The 19,887-nt window shown below is 33.1% G+C and overlaps 1 long non-coding RNA gene across 1 annotated transcript; it reads left to right on the forward strand.

The window, feature by feature from the left end:
* Nucleotides 1-11,433: 11,433 nt before the first annotated feature.
* LOC149786975 (uncharacterized) lies at nucleotides 11,434-18,842 on the forward strand. Its single transcript, XR_016425242.1, has 4 exons — nucleotides 11,434-11,630; nucleotides 13,007-13,249; nucleotides 14,287-14,463; nucleotides 18,119-18,842. It is a non-coding gene; the product is annotated as an uncharacterized LOC149786975 (long non-coding RNA).
* The last annotated feature ends 1,045 nt before the right edge of the window (nucleotides 18,843-19,887 follow it).

The following is a 19,887-nucleotide window of genomic DNA, read 5'->3' on the forward strand; positions in this document are numbered from 1 at the left end:
ACGAATATCATGTCAACTTTGCTGTAACTTGTTCTAAGCATGACAAGGATACACAATATTGGAATAAAGAACAGGAGTATGTATTAATATATGGATGTATGGATGGATGCATGCACGCACGCACGCACGCACGCGCGTACGTACGTACGTTCGTATGTATGTATGTATGCATGTATGTATGTATGTAATATGTATGTATGTATGTATGTATGTATGTATGTATGTATGTATGTATGTATGTATGTATTTTGGTTTATTTCCATAGAATACAAACGTTAAATTTTATAAAGAACTTGCAGTATTGTGAATTGATCCCAAAAAGTCATACAAGGTATATTACAAGTCCATATGTACATATTTCCAGTTGAATTTTAATGGTGTTCCACATAAATTGGAATATTGACTGTGCTGATGTGACTGTATGTGCTATTATGCAAATGGTCTGGAAGGTGGCGATGTGTTAATATTCCTTTAATGTAACACAATAATATAATCCAAAATATCATTGACTGAAGTCACTATAGTTCCAAATAATGATTTAGTCCAAGAAGTATTAATGAGCACATTGTAATTCCAGTGACTAATTCCCCGCGCGGATGTTTAAGTAGGAATGTTTAAGTTATTATAGGTAAACAACAATGCTATGGAAAGTTCGCACAATAATAACAACATAATGTTGGTCAGCTCCATTCGAACAATAATCAAACTTGTCAGCAAGTTTAGGAATTTCCAAGTGAAAAGCCAACGTCCTAGACTAAATAAAACAAAGATCTTTATATCCAATAATTATGATCTTGAATATTTTGTCTATCATCATATATAAATATTAGCCATATATTATGTTGTTTACAACATAAATGTCACTAGTCAGCCAGACCATGAACTTGATTTTATAAACATTGATAAAATATAAGAAAACAATATAAATTAAAGATGCATATGTATGTATTTATGTATGTATGTATGTATGTATGTATGTACGTATGTATGTATGTATGCATGTATACTGGTAGTTTGGTAGGTAATTTGTTTATTTCCCTATTCTTCGTTTAATGGTATAAACCATCACCAATGTTAATATGGACTCTTGGTATAAAGCGGCATACAATTTCTAACTTATTCATCTGCTTAAGTCTATCTTTCAGCACTAATCTACAATAAGAATGCTGTCTTACAACATTTTATTAAGTTTGCGAACAATACATAACATAATTAATTAAAATTTCAAAGGTAATGATTATGTGCCAGTGTCAGTTTAATACAATTCTTACTTTGGTTATATTTGATGCACATGCATGAAACGTTCTAACCAGGTACGTTGATTCTATGAGATAGATATGTGTGGAAAGGTATAAAGAAGTACATTGATTACACTTAATATATGTGTCTGGAGATACGGAAAGCAGAGAATGATTCTATCTTACAACTGCATAAATATTTCTTCCCAGACTACCACGACAAACAACGCCATAAACTGTAGATATCATTTCACCCTGGATTCGACCTGGCATTCATCGCCATCACTGCGTGCGTTAGAAATAAACTAGCAAAATACAAATTTAGTTAGCTAAAGAACATGGACCCTTAACAGTCTACACCATAAATTGTGTGGTGAAAATTTTTGTTCTAGATATTTAATGCTAGATAACACACGAATATGTTTTTCCTTAAATTTATTTAATCTTAGAAAAATGTGTTTTCTTGGTACAAGGTAGTACCCAAAAAATGAATGGCCCCCTGCCCATGTGGGTGACACCATGAGTTTCAACACATTACTCTATATATCAATTTCAAATTGTGTGCATGAAGGAGGTTCGTAGGGGGAACACCATGCATTACCGCACTGACTGACACCAACTCTAGTAACGCCACTGCAGTTTAGCTCCAAGTGTTGTTATGTTTTTCATGTTAAATGCATTTATACTCTATTTATCTCATCCATGAGTCAAATGCGTATATTGGTATATGACGAAGCAGTGTTTTCTTGGTTCGAAGCTTGCATGTGTTTTACGTCATTTATAATATAAAATTTTAAATACATGTAATGACAGTTTTTTTCAATAAAGAGTACAATGGATATAATACGAGTTTTGTCGTTGGGGAGCTCTAATGAGGTTTTCAATAAGCGTTTGAATAAAGCTAGCCGTCATTTGTACATTGTGAATCACAGTGTAAAGAAAATTCCAATGTTTGAATTATGATTGGTTCCACGAAACAGAAATGCTTTACGTCCGTGAATAAAGATCGAGTCTCTTATGGGCCGCATTGCAAGCTGTTTGCCTTGTAGATTTCAAAGTAATTTCACATATTTATTGGACAGAATGAAGAACAGATCAAGAAATGTAATTGGGTGTGGTCGCCATACACTTCATAATTCAAAATACCATTAAGATGCTTCGATCGAGCATTTAAACATTGTAAATAATATATACGATATATGTTTTTTAAAAAAGTACATTTCTAGAAACTCTATGCATTTACTGATCTCTTTAGCTAATATTATAGCTAATATTTATGTACGAAATAAATATGTTCATTGTCCCAACTCTAGCCAATTGTATCATAATATAGGCCAAAAGTTGATTTCACCTGAGCAACTAATTCTCTACCCACCTCCGCTTATGTAAAACTTGTTAATATTTACTTCCGGTCACGTACAACAAATATCCACAATAGTATGTAGTGGTTTGATGTTGGTTTTTTTTTTATAACACGTTTTCCATCTGCATTCAAACGCTTGAAAGTATCAACAAATACAATGTATTTCTGCCTTAAAACTAACATACACAGTTTGTTTTGGATTCTTAAAACCTGGATCAGTGTTAGCAATGAACAAACATCGATCACGTAATAACTTGTATTGGCGTATGTGCTGCACATAACTCTCTCTGCTATAAAGAAGGTCCAAATTATTAATAAGTATCATTCAATTATCTCTAGACATGAAACAGTCTCCATGTGGCAATTCAATTAATTTGTTGGAACTAATTAGTCAATGTATGATTTACTATAAACGCTACAGAGTTTGTAATATTTTATGTTATTTTTAAAACTTTTTGTTCTCTATTTTACACATTAATAATATATTATATCCAACTTTACCCCTTGGATGATTAACTGTGACGTCCCGCTATGTGATTATTAGTGCCCTCATGAGGATTGTATCACGCAGAGATTCAAGTTTCTACTAACGTATGCCAGTAAAATAATTTTCAATCTTTAGGCTGGCTGGAGAAATATAATGACTGTTACAAAAGCTATGTGTTATAACGTCAGTGCTATTATATATCACTACTGACATATTTCCTATGTTTTGATAACTATTGCATATTAAATGAGTACATAACTTATTTATGTTTTGGTGCACATAAATGAAAATTTCTAAATCAACTGACAGCAGTTTCTATACAAGCATTTAATATTAGAAGAACTGTTATGTCAGCTAGATACTGTACTAGTAACCACCTAGTATGGGGAGTCGATTCTTGTACAAAATGGGGGTTGGGGGTTGGTAACTAATGAGATATACGAATTGTGAATTGCTAAAGGGTATCAAGGAAATTGGTTTGGCGAATTGTCATCGGGTGATAAAATATTGCAGACAGATTCAAATGTGTCTGCATTAATAATACAAATAAAACATAGCTAATGATTTTGGTGGAGAACATTCATATATAATCTTAATTATAGTTTTCAGCTTTTGCACAGAAACGACACAGTTTAAAGTCATGTGTATAGTGTTAATATTCGATGGTCAAGCGCATAATTTGAATATTTCCTTGAACAAGGAGGATAAAACAAACAAAATGATCCATTTGCATGGTTAAATGTCACTGGTAGTACGCCCGCATGTATGTATGTATGTATGTATGTCTGTATATATGTATGTATGTATGTATTTATGTATGTATGCATGCATGTATGTATGTATGTATGTATGTATGTATGTATGTATGTATGTATGCTGGTAGTTTGTTAGGTTGTTCATTTATTTCACTATTCTTTGTTTAATGGTATAAACCATCACCAATGTTAGTATGTACTATTGGCATAAAGCGGCCAACAATCGGTAAATTATTCATCTGCGGAAATCTATCTTTTACCACTAATCTACAATAAGAATGCTGTCTTACAACATTTTATTAAGTTTGATACCAATATATAACTAATTAAACATTTTAAGGTAATGATTATGTGCCAGTGCCAATTTAATACAATTCTTACTTTTTTCTATTTCATAAATATGTATGGAAAGTGCTAACAAGGTACGTTGATTCTATTAGATGCATATGCGTTTAAAGGTGTAACAAAGTACATTGGATATACTTAATATATCTGTGTGGAGATATGAAAAGCAGAGAAGCATTGTATCTCAACTGCAGCATGTGTGCATGCGCAACTGCACAAACATTTCTTCCCAGACTACCACGATAAACATCGCCATAAACTGTAGATATCATTTCACCCTGTAGTCAACCTGCCATTCATTGCCATCGCTGCGTGCGCTAGATATAAAGTAGCAAGATAAAAATTTAGTTAGTAAAGTAGCATATAACCGTAACAGTCTACACCATAAATCGTGTCATGAATTTTAGATATTATAAAACTAAATAACATACGAATACTGTTCCTTAAATTAATATAATCGTAGATAAATATGTTTTCTTGGTACAAGGTACTACTCAAACGAATTAATAGCCACTAGCCCAATAATTCTGTCGAAAAAGCACATTTATCAACTTATATTACAGTTTAGCAGTGGCGTCACTAGAGAGTTGCGTGGGGTTCGGTCCGCACCGGGTGATACCATCAGAGATGGTAGCACCAAAATGACTGTCTGTAAAAGTTTCGATATTTTGTGCAGGAAGGGGTTTAATGGGGGTGACACCATGAGTTACCACACTGTGTGGCACAGACCTTAGTGACGCCACGGCAGTTTAGGTCCAATTATTGATATTTTTGTATGTTAAATGCTTTTATACTCTATTTATCTCATCCATGAGTCAAATGCGTATATTGGTATATGATAAAGCAGTGTCATATTGGTTCGATTGAAGCATGTGTGTGACGTCATTTATAGCATAAAATCTGAAATAAATGTAATGCCTGTCATTGAAAGAGCACAATGGATATAGTCTTGTCGATATAGGGCGAGTCTTGTCGATACAGGGCTCTAATGAGTTTTTGAACAAACGATTCAATAAAGCTAACGGTCATTTATACATTACGAATCACTATGTAAAGAAAATTCTAAGGTTTGAATCAAAACTTTAAATTTATTTGATTACTTTCATTAGCTTGGATATAACGAAATGCTGGAATATATTCGATTAGTTCCATGCACTACATTGTTCTTTAAAGTTAGCAAAAGATTTATGGTTTGTGCCATGAAACGGAAAGTCCAAGAATAAAGACTGATTCTATTATTGGCAGGACTACAGGTTGTTTGCCTTGCAGATTTCAAAGCAATGTCGCATATGTATTGGGCAGAATGAAGTACAACTCAATAAATGCAACTGTACCTGGTCACCATACACTTCATAATTCAAAATACAATTCGAATATTTCAATCGAGATATACCCATTGTAGATAATATTTATGATTAATGTTTGAAATGAAAGTACATTTCTAGAAAATCGATGTATTTATTGATCTCTTTAGGTAACATTGAGGAAATCTAATTTAGCCCAGTGTGATTCGTATTTATGTACGAAATAAAAAGTACGTTCCTTGTTCCAACTCTGGTCAATTGTATCATAACATGAGACAAAAGGTGATTCCAACAGATAATAAAAAAAATCCAAATTCGCTTATATAAGAGTTGTTAATATTTACATCCGGTCACGTGTAACAAATATCCGCTATAGTATTCAGTCCTTTGATGGTTTTCTAAACAATTTAACCATTTGCATATCAGCAAATAAAACGCATTTATATCTTAAAACCATCCTACAAAGTTTGCTTTGGATTATTATAACCTGGATAAGTATTAGCTATGAGCATTCACTGAATTTTCCATAATTGTGATTGCCATATGTGCTGCATATTCCTGCATATTCCTGCACATGCTGACCAGCAAAAGTATCGTCAAGAAATTATCTCTAGACATCAAACAGTCTTCATGTGGTAGCTAAATTCATTTTGTAGAGCTAATTAGTCAATACATGATTTCCTTTACATGCTATAAAGTTTGAAATATTGTATGTTTTGTTTTTGTCCTTTATTTTACACATCAATAATAACTTATTTCCTGCTTTACCCTTGCAAGATTAACTGTGACGTCCTGCTATGTCATTCAAATTACCATCGTGTGGATTTTATCACGCAGAGATTCGAGTTTCTACTAAAGAATGCCAGTAAAATAATATTCAATTTTAAGGTTGGCTGGATAAATACAATGATTGTACCAAATGGTCTTTATGATAAAATCATAATTGACATATTTGCTATGTTTTATTAACTATTGCATATTCAATGAGTACATTATATATCTTATTTATGTTTTGGTGCATTCAATCAGTGCCCAGTTACCGGTTTTGAAATTTCAAAATGGTATTTTTGGAATAAAGCAAAATAAAATGAAAGTAAATATTGGATTGTATTAGTTGTTATCTTCCTCATTTGTAACATTCTACCTCCGCGATTATATTAATCCTACATAATAGAATCGTCCTGTTACTAGTTCTAATTCTTAAAATGGTGATCTGGAAATTCAGAAAATGGTATCTTCCTCATTTGTAACTACCTGACCGTCTGATCTCCCTGGTTATAATAATAATAATAATAATTCATAAAGGGATACGAATTTACATATCGTATGGTAAATCGCTTGATTAACTGTTTAGTTTCCTAAAGGTATTTTTTTAATTGTAATAATGATTTCCACAAACATCCCCATAGTAACTATTTTGTCAAACAATACACGAGGTAACGGTATGGATTGTGTATATTCTTGTACAGTGGTAATAACAACGGTATAAATCTCTACGCAGTTTAGTTGATTACAACCAAATGTAAAGTTTTTAATCAATTGACCGCAGTGTCTATACATTCATTTAATGTTAGAAGAAATGTTATATCAGCTAGATACTGTACTAGTAAATACCCAGTATGGGGAGTCGATTCTTGTAGAAAAGAGAGGCAACTAATGAGATATACGAATGGTGAATTGATAAAGGGTATCAACGGAAAGTTATTTGACGAATGCTCGCCAGTTGATACAAGATTGCAGACAAATTAAAATGTGTCTGCATTAATAACACAGTTGTATAATTTTGATTATAGTTTTCAGATTTTAGACAAAAACAACACAGTTTAAAATCATGTTTCATAGTGTTAATATTATGTGGTCAATGACCTATTTTGAATATTTCCTCTGAGAAGGTTTCTAAAGCGAGAAACATGGGACATTTGCATCGTTAAAGGTCACTGGTAGTATAATAAATTATCATACTAACACTAACCTCTTAATGCTGAGCGCCTAGCGACACAGCTGTTGGTGTCACTTTTAGGGGTCTTCGGTATGACTCTGCCTGGGTTCAATCTCTCTAAACACTTAGTAAGAAACTGAATATTTAACTCATAATGAACTCGGTGCCGAACTTACAAAACAACTAGCTAGGTATATAACAATGACACACATACACATACTCTTTTAAGTAATCGGAATATATAGTTGCAGCAAGACTCCTCTAAATAAATGACTGAATTAAAAATTGTCATCTCATTTAAATGGTCACAAGTTGAAAACGAAAACTAGTTATGCGGATCAGTAAAGTCAAGGAAATGTCCATATGGACATAATGGGAGTTTAACATTAGACAAACATACATTCAATGTTGTGGGTTGCTATGCCCACACGGACATTTAATATTAAAACCTTAGTTTATTAACAGGAAGGATAGTACACATTTCCGTATGTATTGCGCTGAGGGGAAAGACTATCCCTTCCTTGAAAGTAAAAGAAAGATCAAAAGAATGAGAAGCAAAGAAAGCAAGGAAATCAAGAAATATGATTACAAAAATACTACCGGACAATCCAGTTGATAATTGTTGAAAGCGGTATTGGCATGCTGTAATATTTTCTTACTTAAACAAGATGTTATTATTAGTTTAGGAAAGAAGTACAATGTTTGATGGGCTCTTTTCCTACCCGTCAGTGCGATGGAAAAGGAGATTTTAAAATATTATTAGATATATCCGAGCGTTCCCTTACCAATACACAGGATGGTATAATACATTTTAAAAAAATACTATTTGGTAGGCCTGAGCTTTCTCCTACTCCTACACAAGATATAAATATAAATATTACAAAATAACACACAATGGTCTTAGACTATCATACCATTTACACTTTGATCGGCTATATGACCTAAATGCCCAACTCACATGGATAAACATGACATAGAGATTTTACTGCCTAGATTACTGTTAGAACGAGAGCTTATTAGAAACACCTGGTGTATAGAACTTAAATTTTCTAGTGAGATTTAAATTATGACGCTTTTCATTTCTGTTGTCAGATCATGAGGGGGTTCGTCAATAGTGACAATTGCCATGATTATCGTGTCTTCTTTATGTTCTCCAACATTCAGAACAGAATTTCATAAAAGTTAAAATATATTTTTCTCCATAACATAGTAACCAGACACAACTCAAATATATGTTATTGTCCATGTTTGATCTGTCATTAAAATAATTATTTATGATTGCAAAATCCTTAACCCAGAGCTAGAGAATTTTCTCAGCATCGTTACCGTTTATATCATCGCAAGGTTTAATCCGTTTTGAAGTATTATTCAAAAGAAAGGAAGATGCACCGATTTCAATAAGTAGATTGTCTTGAATGGCCATTATTACAGAAACTAGATTAACCATATTAACTACATTCAGATTTATCTAAACCAGATTTACCAGGTTTGGAATAAAACACACTAGTTTCGAAGCTTTTCAAAGGTATGCAAATGATGCAGATCCGTCATCAATATGAAGATCTTTATCAATAATAGAGCCCCCCCCCCAAAAAAAAAAAGAAACAGCGTCGTTGTTGTTGTTGTTGTTGTTGTTTTAGGGTTTAACGCCATTTTTCAGCACACGAAAGGTTATACATGGCGGCCAGTATTAATGGTGGAGGAAGAACCCGGGAAAACCCCAGAAAGAACCACCGACCCACAGAAACAATGTCATCTATAAAAATACGCTAACATAAATTTGTTAGAATTACAATACGGCATCCTGGTATAGAAACCTTTCATGGTGCTGACGTATCATCAAACATGCATGAAAACATTGTATCTGTTTTTTATAGCATGATCCGCGTGCATCACTGGAAATACTACATCTAACTAATTTTCTCGTCTGCTACATACAATACCCATACTACTCTGCAGATACTATGACTTACTTTGATAATGACAGGTGTAAACTGAGTTTGTTTTTATTTGCAACATGCACACCGGAGATATTTTTGGTATTTCCTTACGTAATATTATACATGTGGAACTTATACATGATCAAAGCACAAAAATAATCAAACCAACTGACACCGTTATTAAACTAGGGAATCTTTTGTGGGCATGCGCATTGGAGCTAAGGGAGGTAATTTTAGGCGCTACGATCAGTAACTCATTTGCAACCGTGAAAGCCCCTATAAGTCAGCATACATTTATAAATGATGCATTAAGTGCACCGCTAAACTAATACATATGGTTATACGACAGTTACTACCTAGTGACGATGCTTGTTACGTCTTACAAAATGACTTTCTGCCCCGTTGTTGATTAAGCTCATTTATTACACATTTTTATTATTTCCAAGTCTGTTACTGTGAAAATTGTTTTTTTTTTCTGAGCAAAAACAATCATCCTCTAATATAATTTCTTTTCTTCTTCATCCTTTTACTGCATCCTCAACTGTTTCCACACGCTGATATTATTTGAATGATATTGTTAGCAAATAAAGCTTGTCATAGAAATAGCTAGAAAAATACCTTTTTAAACAAATCATCAGAATGGGATTGAGATGCATATTCAGAAATTTTATGGTTGAAATGTACTTGCAGACATATATACAGTTCAAGCATTCTTTATTTTATTTTCATGTCAGAAAGCTGTTATAATTTCATCAAATATAAGTATTTTTGATCTATATATAATTGTCTCCAATTGATCTAACAATCTAACAATTGATATCCGATATATTTAATTAGGCGGATTATAAACATATCTTTTAATCGAGCCAGACACATGAAAGGTCATGACAATGTCGAGTTTTTGTGCATAAAAGAGTATAATGGTGCTTAAGATAAAATGACCAGTTTCAAGAATTAATTTAGGACATTGATTTTAATTTAGTATGCAGAACGATAGTTGTTTTTGTTTAGTTCTTGAAGATGCCGTTCAATATATCTCGGTTTTCTATGATGTAATAAAACTGTCCCAATAAGCAGTTCGGTATTGTAATAAGGTATAATTTCTCATTCAATCAACAGTTCCAGCTTGATGACTCGTGTATTGTGTGAGTCAATCAGCAATGCCAGCTTGATGAAAAGTGCATTCCAGTTTGATGACTGCTGTGTTTTTGACTCAATCAGGAATTCCATTTTAATGACTGCTATATTTTCTCAGTCAATCAGGAATTCCAACTTGATGACTGGTGTATTGTCAGAATCAGTCAGAAATTCCGGCTTGATGACTGGTGTATTTTCTTCAGTCAATCATCAATTACAGCTTGAAAACTGGTGTATTTTCTCAGTCAATCAGCAGTTCTAACTTGGTGGCTAGTCTATTTTCTCAATCAATCAGACATTCCAGCTTGATGACTAGTGTATTGTCTGAATCAGTCAGAAATTTCAGCTTGATGACTGGTGCATTGCCTGTCTCAATTAGGACTTCCAACTTGATGACTGGTGCATTTTATAAGTCAATCATCAATTCCAGCTTGATGACTGGTGTATTCTCTCACTCAATCAGGAATTCCCGATTTATAAATTTTTCAATGTCTCAATTGTGTATTTTTCAGTCAATAAGGACTTCCAGGTTGAAAACTGATGTATTTTCTCAGTCGTCAATTTCAGTTTGATGACTGGTGTATTGTCTCAGCCAATCAGCGATTCCAGCTTGATGACTAGTGAATGTTATCAGTCAACCAGCGATTTCAGCTTGATGACTAGTGTATTTTCTCAGTCGATCAGTAATTTCAGTTTATGAATTGGGTTCATTATCTGCGTCATATGTCCACAAATATGTGGTTTTATAATGTAATTTTAAGGACGTGTCTGCGTAAACCAATACAGTTTACAGGTGCCCTCTAGAAACATTCACCTACAAATCAATATAATAATCTCAATGGATGGCTATTGGCACTGTGTATGAACGACGCAATTCTACGACAAGCCTGCTAGTCTGTCTCTTTCAGTTGGAGATTATCTCCTATTCCATAAGGGTGTCATATTATTGGTAAACGCTTGCTACAAGCGTTGAAACTAGATTGTGATAGATGGTGGAGGAATACAAATACATTGCCTTTCATTTCAGCTGCGATTTCAACATGATTTCTCGTATGTTGATGTCAATAACCTTCGTTGTATCTGTCTGTTTGATTTTCATGATAGCAGGCTCACTTGCACAAGGTAAGCTCCAACTTACGTCTTTGGTACCTATCATATCTAAACATTGATATAAAGCCGTGGATTTTGTTCAGGCTATTGCCATAACTTTCTCATGCATATATCAATTGATTGTATTTTTAATGACTAAATCCGATCTTTTATTTGATATACTTTATTTTTAATGAAAGCTACTCGTATAAAATGTATGATTACTGCAAAACAAAATGAAATAGTGCAGTGCCACACACCAAGCCTAATACAAATATTAAAAAATACAGCAGAAAAAAACAAATGCCACGAGTCTTTATTACGAAAGCATGTGGCCAAAACTTAATTTAGATAAGATTTCAAGGCAGATATGTGTAACTCATATCATTGTTATCATACATTAACGGTTGATGTACTACTTTAAATTGTTATGAGTGATTCATATTGGATTTCCTTGCAATATTAACCATTAGGATTCTCATAAAAGAGAACATAAATAATGTAACAATAAATATCACACTTTTCAAATCTTATCATGTAATTACACTTTTTTCCGCGAAATGCATATGTACATAGTGTATCAAGATTGATTATTGCATTGCATAGTCAACGTTAAAGTAAGTGTCGACAGTTCGTTTTTAAAATGAATGCATATTAATGTAAAGGAATTACGAGTAACGAGCAAGGTTTCAACATTGACATTGAACAAATCTAAACACATAATCTCTGCGCCATTGGACATTAAAGTTAACGACCTCATTTTATAATTTTATTCGATAGCCGAGGCTTATATTTGGATCGCGGTCGTCAATACGCTTTTTTCAGCTTAGCTAATAAACACCTTAATTTAAGGTATTCCTTCCAAGATATTTCAAGCAATATACGGATACTGAATCATGACCTTGAGAGCAAACAAGAGACATCTGAATGAAAACAGCCGTACTCCTGTGTTGGTATATATGTAACTGGAATCCGATTTGTGTGCCATTCTTTCACTATCTTTTGCTGATGAAGAGACATGCTGCCATGTCCCGCGTATATATCATCCTGTTGATTTTGCACCTCCAACATGTTGGAAGTATTATACAAGTATATAACACGTAATGTTGGAAGTATTAAACAAGAATATAACACGTAGATGAAGAAACTGGTTGTGAAGACATGTTGAAGAGTCAGTTGTATACCTTGCTACTTACTAATATTTCTCATTTATTTAACTATCACACTAAAAACGAACCTTGACAATGACCCTTTAAGTGACATTGGAAATAAACATCGCCACTGGTTGCAAATGAATTATTGGGGCCAAACACTCTTCAAGTAAAGACCTAGTTATCCAGAATCACGGATCTAGCAAATATGATTTCATTTAGAAGACACTATAAAATACACTTTCGTTTTCTCTATAGATTCAAGTATTTGCAACTCCTGGGAACAAGATCACGACTTCGAAAACAACCAAGACTCTTCAATTATATTGTGGGAGAAAAATGGCTGTCCGTTGATGGATTGTGCCTTGTTTTGCGGAATGGATCCCTCCTGCAAGTCATTCTTCCATCATCCTTTATTGGAAAGGTGTTTGGGGTCTCAGTCATACAAGCGTGGTCTCCCTGTCAATCAAGCTGTGCATCAAGGATGAAACTATTACACACGTATGTAAAATGTTGACGAATTAGAAAGTAGAATATATGAAGATCAGATAAACAATCGCACGAAGCCACCCTTTTATCGCCATGAGCATAAAGCGATTGCAGTATAGCATTAACCGGTTACGTATCCCCTTTTATATTTCATAAAAACTATTATTGGTGTTAATTTGCGACAACGATATGTAAAGGATCACAATGCATTTATGTAGCAATGAATAATAAAAGAGCTTTAGTGTGTACCCATTTCTTCTCAGGCAGAAATTGAATTTGAGATTTAATGAATCATGGCTGCGAAGAAATTGTTGGATACTCTTCATCAAATATGTACATGAAAACAAATTTATAACACACTATTGATTTGGATACAAGATTAAAGATGCCATTTTAATTTTAGAAAGAGATTAAAGGAGCTGAGATGGTCTGTTGCACAACATTTTGGATAATGGAACTAGAACGGTGTGCGTTTTTTCATAACTGCTTTAAATGGTCATATTTCATTGTCCGTCCCTATGTTTTGTCTGCTGGTTGGTTAGTATACCGCCTGACAATGCATTACAGTGAGATAAACTAAGAGAGGGTTCTGACATTTTTATATATAAAAAGTAATCTGATTTTATAACATTATTATAGGATTTTACATTACGTGTGTGTTCAGTCTCAGCAAGTTATTGCAACTATGTATCGTTGATACTGTGAATACTCTAGATAGACCTCAGTGAAAATGTATACCGTTACCACAAAATACGTTCTTGTAGGTTACTTGGTTTAAAATCATCAAAGCATTCTTTTTCTATTTGAATCCACATTTGCCTACATTTTCACATTTGTCAATTACGCATGTAAAATAGTTTGTGTGTGTGTGTGTGTGTGCACATGCATTTAGGGACACGTATGACTGTGTGAATAATTGTGATCAGCTTTTGTCAGCCCCAATTAACAAAGCCCATAAAAGATTCAGTTCGCTTAATGTAAATCAAATCTAGGAAGACCTTATATAAAAATGTGAAATTTGCTTAATTTGCTTATTTTTTGATTTGCAGGGCCACAGCATTGCGATGGAGGGTATATCTACAACCAGACTCTTGGAGTGTGTTATAAGTATCACAACACATCTTTGAACCATTCGGATGCAATGACTCTATGTGAAACAGAAGGAGCTAAGCTGCTTATCATCAGGAATGACGCTGAATTACAGTACTTTAGCTATCTCACACAAGGTATCAACATACATTTATTTTGCATGTAAGTGATATATCAGTAAAAACGATGTCATCTAATTCAATCATATTTTCAATAAAGTTTACATTATCTTTCATAATGTTTTTAAATTACAGCTACCGAAGTCAAGGAAAAGTGAATATTATAATATTTCCACCGATAACATGCTTGCCTGTAACATCATTTTGTGTGCTTTAAAAAACTGCTATACTATTGTCTAAAACTTCTAAATAAGTTGATAATAATAATAATAATAATAATAATAACAAGAAGAAGAAGAAGAAATATAAGAACCATTTTATATTTCTTAAACCAATTAACTCTTACTTTTACATTGACCATTTTAATCTACTTCTAATCAAGCGGTAGTTTGTGAAAGAGGCATCACTATGCTTCATTGGTAACAAATTAAATTTTCTTGCTGGCGTTATTGTGCGGTCAGATCTAAAATCAATGCAGAAATTGTACTATATATATTCAGCTATGTATGCCGTGATTTCGATGGTTTTAGAGCTGATGCTATAGAAACGCTCTCATTTTATTATCAACATAGCATAGGCAGATACACGAAAATAAACTGTTCAAGCTCCTAAAGTACCACTGTATGGAATCTGCTATGAAAAGTGTTGATTAATGTTTACTTGTTTTCTATGAGAAACAAATGCAGATGAAAACGACAAACCACTGTTGTTTTTTTCAGACAAATCTGGTAAAATACGGCGAATATTAAACTTCCAATACATCATATACCATACTTTAGCGTTACGTAACAATGGTATGATTTTCAGAATATGACATGATATTATCGTCGCAGTACTTCAGGGACGATATTGCAACGTGATGAAAATAGTATGATGTTCAGAATATGAAAATGCATCATCGACCCTTTTCTGTACGGACCATATTGCAATGAGATGAACAAGGGTATGAATTATAGAAAGTACTATGGTATGAGTCCTATTACTTAATGGAACATGCTGCAGCGTGGTGAAAAATGGTATGATTTATAAAACATATTATGGTATTAGGCCCATTACTTACTGAACAATGATGCAGCGTGGTAAACAATGGTATGATTTATAGAAAATACTATGGCATTAGTCCCATTTTTTGACTGATCAGGTAACCCGAGTGGCCGAGTGGTCTAAATCGCTCACCATTACGAATCATTGCCAACCTAAATCTGTCGGCGTGGGTTCAAATTCAGGTTTTGAAATCTTGCCGGTAGCTTCATGTGGGTCTGTAGCTTTTTCCTAGGTTTTCCCTGTTTCTTCCTTCAATATTGTTACTGCCCGCCATATATGGCCTATCTTGTGCTGAAAAATGTCGTTAAACCCTACAACAACAAGAACATTAACTTAATGGACCATGCTGCAACAGGGTGAACACGGGCATGATTTCAGAATGAACTACCTGATTAGCCCCATTTTATTTATCAGTCTAATTCAAACTACAGAGTTATTATGACAAATTATTAACATCACGAAAAAGTCATGCATCAACTAATGGATGAGATAAAACGTATTGATGCAATTACAAACATAAATCTGCAATGTGATGTTATGAACTCATGTACATTCAATATTGCTAGTATGAACCCATAATGATTCAATATTGCTATTATGAACTCGTGTCCATTCAATATTAATATTGGGACCCCGAGTGGTCGAGTGGTCTAAAGAGCTCTCCGTCACGGATCACTGCCATCTCACCGCTGTCTGCTTTTGTTCGAGTCTCGGGCTCGGCCAATGTGGATATGTGAGAAAGCTTGCCGGTAGCTTCTCGTGGGTCGGAGGTTCTTTCAGGTGGTTTCCCGGGTTCTTCCTCCACCATTAATACTGGCCGCCATGTATAACCTGTCTTGTGCTGAAAAATGGCATTAAACCCTAAAACAACAACAACAAAATCAAAATTACTATTTTGAACTGATGTTTATTCAATATTGCTATTATGAACCCATAAACATTCAATATTGCTATCATGAACTTGTGTCCATTCAATATTACTATTATGAACTCATGTACTGTCAATATTACTATTAAGAACTCGTGTTCATTCAATATTACTATTATGAACTTATAAATATACAATGTTGCTATTATGAACTCATGACCATTCAATAGTACTATTATGAACTCATGATCATTCAATAGTACTATTATGAACTCATGCACATTCAATATTAATATTATGAACTCTTATTCATTTAACATTACTATTATGAACACATAAACATTCAATATTACTATTATGAAATCAAGACAATTCAATATTGATATTATGAACTCATGACCATTCAATATTATTATTATGAATTCACGTATATTCAATATTGCTATTATGAATTCGAGTTCATTCAATATTACTATTATGAACTCATAAGCATTTAATATTGCTATTATGATCTCGCGTACATCCAGTATTACTAATATGAACACAAGAAGTTCACATTCAGTATTACTATTATGAACCCATAACATTTAACATTACTATTATGAACTCGTAAAAATTCAATTTACTATTTTAAACTCGTAAACATTCAGTAATAATATTATAAATTCGTATGAATTTAATGTTACTATTATGAACTCATGAACATTCAATATTACTATTATTAACTCCTAACTATTCATTATTACTCTTATGAACTCATGTACATTTAATATTGCTATTACGAATTCATGAATATTTAATAGTACTATTATGAACTCGTGGACATTCAGTATTACTATAGAGATCTCGTAATCATTCAATTTTACTATTATGAGCTCGTAACATTCATATTACTATTATGAACTCAAGTACATTCAATGTTATTATTACAAATTTTGGATTTAATTCAGTGTTATAAAATGATTCGAATAACTTTCTTGGATTTAATTCAGTATTCAAAAATGAATCGAGTAGCTTCCTTGGATTTAATTCAGTATTCTCAAATGATTTGAATAACTTTCTTGGTATTAATGTTCCTCATACTTTTTATCATCGGTTACATTTTTAAGAGAAATATGCTAGGTGTACATTTATCAGATTTTCTACTTATTTAATAATCATCCTGACAGATAATTTCTTTGCAATTACATCAACATATAATGTTATTGCTATATTATCAGTGCCTTTAATTACATAAACACGTAATGTTTTTGCTGTCATATATCATATCTGTTCTTTGTAATTACATCAACACATAGTATTATGGTATTATGGATATAATATCATTGCCCTGAATTAAAAGAACACATAATCATTTTACTACCATATCTGTTATTTGCAATTACATCAACACATACTTCCACCATTAACAATTAGCATACTGCAAACTGTTCAACGGAATTGATGGAATTGATGTTGTACTACTTTATGTGCATATAAAGTATGCATACTAAGTACTGCTGTTAGATAGCATGACTGTCACTGCGTGCCTTATCAGTCTTTCCAAATCTTCTTTAATAGATCATTTTTTAATTCCTTAAATTATAAGATTTAATATATATGTAGATTCTCAAAATTATTACTAGCTCTAAACAAATCTTCACTGCACACCCACTCACACACACACTAAAATATATATATATATATATATATATATATATATATATATATATATATATATATATATATATATATATATATATATATATATATATACTTAAGCAGGATATTGGCCATGGATAGGACTTCGAAGTACAATGGCAAACACAGTGTGGACGTGGTGGAATGGCCAAACAGCCTCAGACGTGACATGGTACCTAGGCAGGCCTTTATATGATGCCAGTGAAACCTGTGGAATCATTGTGAGCGAATCGTTTGCAAATCTAGACTGCTCTTCTAGTAGATACTTTCTGTGTCAGAGACGCATTTAATAAATTCCGATACCAGCTGTTTACTCCGTCAAGATGACTTTTAGCGTAAAGATGAAACACATTTGATTGTTCTTGCACTTTAGCAGTTTTCATGTTTATGTAATGTATGGAATTTCTGCGTAATCATGCTATTAATGTACTGCTAATCACACCATTTTTATAATTTGTCAGGGGAAAAAAATTAAATAAATTATTAAATTTTTGTATTCGTCACAAAATAATATTAAATATATAATTGTATTTGCAATGATTTAATCACATGTTTAACACGTCTCACCTATACCAAAGTGGTGGCCAAATGGAATGTTGCAAAATACAATGCGGCGAAATGCAAATTTTGGAAGATCATGGATTTTAGAAAATGTTAATTTGTGGTTATTTACTAGCGTATGCAAATGTGTTAAGTACTTGAATTCCTTGGTAAGACTAAGCCTCATCCAAATATTTTTAGAAGAGCATCTGCATTATGTTTGAATTTTATTTAATTTCTCAAGTCTACTAAATATTTACTAGTTTGTTGCGTGTGTTTTTCTTTACTTGCCTTTTCTGACAAGTATCTTACCTGGGTGGTGACATGCCACTCAACTTTCCTCTGCCTATAGTTTAACAACACTGTCCTTTTATCAGCATACTCTCTGATATCATAAAAATGTCTCTTGAGAGGTATCATCTATGATACGATTGAATATTTAAGGGAGTTTTAGAAAATTCAATTAAATATTGAGAACTTAAATTTGTATTCTCCATAAAATTTGGCAGTAGATACTAGTGTTAACAAAGTGTTGTAAAACTATAGCGCTCCTGGCTGTATGTCACGCTAAGTAAATGACATTTTACACCGAACGTAACATCTATTATATTGAAGAGAAACGAAAAAGAGGTTGAAAGGTCGAGAGTCAAGTGTTGTGAACTTTATCGAATTGAATAACCAGTTGTGAGAATTACATGCGTATGTTACAAAAGTTACAAAAGTTGTGTTTTACGGAAACAGGTGTGACCTAAAAAAGTGAATAATTACACAACGAATCTCTCTGTCTATCCTAACCCTTCGTGTCATCAACGCTTGTTTATCACCCGAGAATTCTCTATATTTCTTATATGGATCCGAGTCTAACAGTTTTTTAGACAAGCTGTCCCTTGAACGATTTAACGAGAAATACCTTTTATTCCGCTTCGTCAAACCTTCCCCTTTGCATGAAACCTTGGACGGAATAAAATCGTGAGGGAGATTTCTTAAAGCCAGAATTCTGGGAACATCTCCCCATGTTTTCGTAGTCAATCAGAATTACTCCCTCTAACCGCATCAATCTGATCATTCCTACAGAAGGCAGAATATACACTCTGGACTGCCTTTGTTAATAACTATTCTTGAAATATCATTGTATGACACCTGTTTTAAATGATCCAAGGCTTCCCAAAATTGTCCTTGCTTTGACTCAACTCATGTCATTTACCGCTATTGACCTTGTGATATCATTGCCATCTTAACCCAACGTGTCACGCTTAACTTGACATAATGTACTGTATGATAATCTCTAAAAAAATTTGTATAGTTACATT

The sequence above is a fragment of the Sinohyriopsis cumingii genome, chromosome 12, assembly GCF_028554795.1.
Source record: "Sinohyriopsis cumingii isolate HCF-2022 chromosome 12, ASM2855479v2, whole genome shotgun sequence".
Taxonomy (NCBI): domain Eukaryota; kingdom Metazoa; phylum Mollusca; class Bivalvia; order Unionida; family Unionidae; genus Sinohyriopsis; species Sinohyriopsis cumingii.